Source organism: Octopus bimaculoides, chromosome 5, assembly GCF_001194135.2.
Source record: "Octopus bimaculoides isolate UCB-OBI-ISO-001 chromosome 5, ASM119413v2, whole genome shotgun sequence".
In the NCBI taxonomy this organism is placed as follows: Eukaryota; Metazoa; Mollusca; class Cephalopoda; order Octopoda; family Octopodidae; genus Octopus; species Octopus bimaculoides.
In genome coordinates, this window is record NC_068985.1 from 17,142,854 (window position 1) to 17,147,344 (window position 4,491).

The 4,491-nt window shown below is 35.5% G+C and overlaps 1 long non-coding RNA gene across 1 annotated transcript in view; it reads right to left on the reverse strand.

Moving 5' to 3' along the window:
* LOC106868419 (uncharacterized) overlaps positions 1-3,815 on the reverse strand; it is a 105,685-nt gene extending 101,870 nt beyond the window's left edge. Inside the window, exon 1 of the long non-coding RNA XR_001409272.2 lies at positions 3,375-3,815. This is a non-coding gene — a long non-coding RNA (uncharacterized LOC106868419). The remainder of the gene's footprint in view (positions 1-3,374) is intronic.
* Positions 3,816-4,491: the final 676 nt, after the last annotated feature.

Below are 4,491 nucleotides of genomic sequence, written 5' to 3' on the forward strand. Positions count from 1 at the left end.
CAATAAAGGAAAGGTATGTATATATATATATATATATTTCTTTTATTTGTTTCAGCTATTTGACTGCAGCCATGCTGGAGCATCGCCTTTAGTCAAACAAATTGACCCCAGGACTTATTCTTTGTAAGCCTAGTACTTATTTTATCAGTCTTTTTTGCCAAACCGCTAAGTTACAGGAGATGTAAACACACCAACATCGGTTGTCAAGTGACGGTGGGTGGACAAACACAGACATACAAATATATACATACAGGGTGCAGTGAATAAATTGTCATCTAAATTACACAAAAATGATAATAACATCTCATTTTAACAGATATATTTATCAAAATTACATACAGATATCTTAAAATACTAAAGAATAAATTTATTCAATAAAATCACCATTGGCTTCAACCACAGCCTCCAGATGACTTCGGAATCTCCTGCAACTCTTCTGGACAGTCTCCTTGTTTAAGTTGGGGAATGCTGCCTCGCTCAACTGTGCCCCGCACATAATAATCCAGGGTGTTGCAGTCTGAGGAGTTAGGCAGCCAGATGTTAAAGGTGATGTAGTCATAGAAATTGTCTGACAGCCATGATTGGGTTCTCCTACTTGTGTGGCATGGTGCAGAGTCCTGTTGCCAGACATAGGGTCTCTCAGCAGCCATCCTCTTGACCCAGGGCAGCACTACCTCCTCCAAGCACTTGATGTAGACCTCCTTGTTGAGTCTGAAACTGCATGGGAAGATGAATGGAAGCATAACATCGCCATCACTAGTGATCACTCCAAACACTGGACTGGATGTTTGATTTTTATCACTCTCAGTACGTGTTTTGGGGACACGACAAGCCAACAGTTGTTCTGTGTGTTCACCATCTGGTCCTGGCAGAAATTTTTCTCGTCTGAGAAAAACCAAAACATGTTCGGTCGGAAGGGATGGTTGAGTTTGTTCAAAAGATTTGTAGCATGGCCTTTACTCTTGTCTTTGATGGTTTGGGATAAAAATTGGCCCTTTCTCATCCCATATGAGGAGTACCGAAAGTCTTCATGCACTACCTGCCTGATAAGAAACTGGCGATGGACCTGATTGACTTGGAGGGATTGTTGTCAAACATGACCTGGATCTCACCAACAAATTCAGGAGTTCTTTTCTCATCAGAATGAGTTTCTGAGCTGCTGTACCTTCATAATCACCATTAGACTCATCCAACTCTTTCCAAATCCTCTGCACTATCCTCAGATTGACACCCAAACACTCTGAAATCTTCGTATTGGAGTTTCCAGAGCCAAGCAGTACAGCATGTCATTTCCAAACTTCTGGCAGAGTGAATTGCGTCATAGTGCTGTTTTTCTCACAGACGATGCCCAACTGAGCCTACTATACTGTGTAGGCGACAAAATCAAAAACAAACAAGGCGACAATTTACCCATCGCTCCGTGTGCGTGTATGTATGTATGTATATATATATATATATATATATATATATATATAAGACGGGCTTCTTTCAGTTTCCATCTACCAAATCCACTCACAAGTCTATGGTCAGCCCAAGGCTATATAGTAAGACACTTTCCCAAGTGCCACGTAGTGGGACTGAACCCGGAACCACGAGGTTGGGAAGCAAGTTTCTTACCACACAGCCACGCCATCGCCAAAATACTCAAATTTAATAACATTAATTTCTTCAATTTTATAAAATTTGAGGGGAACAATCTATTTCTAGTTTAATTTCGTAAAGTAGCATGGAATATGATACATTGATATTTAAAAAATTCATAGTCGAATTAATGATGTAGCTTCTAAATGGTCATTGAAACTGTTAGAAATAGCAGTCAAGTCACGTCCTTAAAAAAGAAGGACACACTGAATAATTGAATAAAATAATCTCAGATACACTGCTCTTGAAAGTAATATTGAGTGTTAACTGCTAAAAAAACTTTTGATCTATCGGATCAGAAAGATCCGTTCTATCTGCTCGAAAAGGAATGACGTAGCGCTAAACAACATTAATAACTTTCCTGGAATACACTGTAAGCATGCTGACGTACCTCAATAGCCATTAGAGAGGTTTCCCAGTGCCCCCAACTTTTCAATCCAAAGTGGTGAATTGTTTTGGTTTTTTCTTTCTTTTTTCTTAATTTTTTTTTCAATTGTGTTCTCTGTTTTGTCCGATTTTCTAACTTAATTTTGTAAAACGGTAAACACTGAAGGTAATAAAATTTTAGATAGAACGGAGATAAGGTTGGTTAAAGTAAACATCAACCATTAGGTTTATAACAAGTGTTGGTGAAAAAAGTATCAAAGTTCGATTTCAAAAGAAGTTTAGTAAGCTTTTGCTTAGCATCAAGTCTGTCCTGATCTAGCAGACATATAATGAAAGACGGTCCAGCCATGACCATGCCATTTTTTTTCTTGCTTTTTGCTTTCATCATACTATGTAGTCTACCGTTTATATTGATGAGTAAGGAAGGGTACCGCTATTTCTAGCAGATATAGCGACCACATAGAAACTTCATTAACTCAAATACTTGTTTGTTGTATTTTAACCCCAAGTCAACCTTGATAATTACGCTCTTTTCAAATATAAGCTGTCTTTAAATTATCTAAGCAATATATCCTTTTGTTGTTGTTATTGAAACAGTATGATGTACTTAAAGAGATGGAAAAGGGGTGGTATTTAGCTATTACTTTTAACAGATCCAACGGCTATGTAGAGGTTCCTTCGTTGGTTTGAAAACTTGTTGCTTTTTCTTTTCTCTTATTTTTTTATTTCCTGCACGATGTGGCATTTAGACAGCTTCGTGTGTCTGTCATTCTCAATGTCTGGTTAATATACCAGAAACAAAAATGCCCGCATAAAGCTTTCATACCAATGAGTTGATAGAGCAGGGTATAAACATAGTCTACATAACAAACGGCAGCTTAGGTGGAATTTAACAAAACTTTTAGTCATTCACTTCTAAAGAGAGAACAGAAAGCAGGCACTTTTCTCTTTATAAATGTTTCTTTTTCGATTTTCATTCTTCTCAGTTACATAATAAGAGCTACAAAGTGATGTTGTTACTGCGATTATATATTTAAGTATACATAAAAATTAAAACGATCAATGATGCAAAAACACAAGTTTTATAAGAACTAAATACAGAATGGCTAAGAACTAAAAAAAAGTAATTATTTTCACACACATCTCAATAATGAAGATATTGAAAGCTAGAAAAATATAGTAATAACGAGGTGTTAGTTATTTGTGAAACCAACAATTTCTTTGATTTTAATTCAAAGTTCAAATGAAAATAAAACTGAAACAATAATTTAACTTAAAATAATGGAGATGTATTATTAAACACAAGTAGTTTAAACATTGAGGATAAAAGTTTTAATGTAACTCACCAGCATTCATTAATCCATAAAACATGTATTCGGTTAATAAAAGCAAACTTGGTTGCAATCAGACGAAGATGAGTAAATCAGTCAAATTTCCAGTCAAATTCACACGATGTCTAAAATTATATAAACTTTGTTATTGTCAACTTTGCGTCAATGCGCATGAACAGAACAAATGGGGTACTTGTTACTGCCAAACGTGACCTGATTGTTAAATTGTCAACATTGTCCAAAAGATTAAAGACTGGAAACCAGTCGGGGTGGTAGAACAATCGAAACTAAGTTTAGGTGGATTCGATAGTTTTAGGTTAATTCATTCTAGTGTAAATTGTCAGGAAGGCTACAAAACAGTTGCGGTTTTCTTAGACTGTATACGTATACAATAGAAATGCACTATGAGAACACCAAAACTTGTTTTATTTACTAAATTCCCACAACTGCTATTTACAATAATCTGCTTTGGTTTTTTTATAACCTGTGTACCGCAAACCAGGTACCAATATTTTTTTTTTAATTGGGTAATACACCCAAGAGCATAAACATTAAAAAAATTCTATATATATAATGTATTTAGCCTTGATGTCTATTTTTCGAACCGTTTCACATTTTTAGACGTGTTGTTGATATATCATCTCTGTCGGTATAAACCCCGGTCGTCTTTAGGTGATATTCCTGAACTACAGGAGAGATTTAACAGAGATTGAGGGATGTTTTAACTTTTTTTTTTTTTTGTCGTTTGATCAATAATTTATACAAGTATACGAAGTTTTAAAGTGTTTCGGTAGAAAACACACTAAATAAAACATAAATAAAAAGTGGCGCTCGCCAAATCAGAAAGATCCCAAATTATTTATCTTTTATGCAAAAAAAAACAATTATGCTACCATTTTATGATACTTAACATCGTCTTTTGACTCGAACATCAAGCCCAGTGGTTTCCAAACTTTTTCGGGCTGCCGCCCCCTTGGTTTTAAGAATACATTCCTGGTGCACCCCACCTCACCATCCCAAACGTATACCATTTTCTGCTGCAAATTCAAAACAACAATATTTCACAAATAAAACAACCTAATTAACCCTTTATTTTGTTTGTTTTTATACATCCATTGCTCTGTTTTGGTCA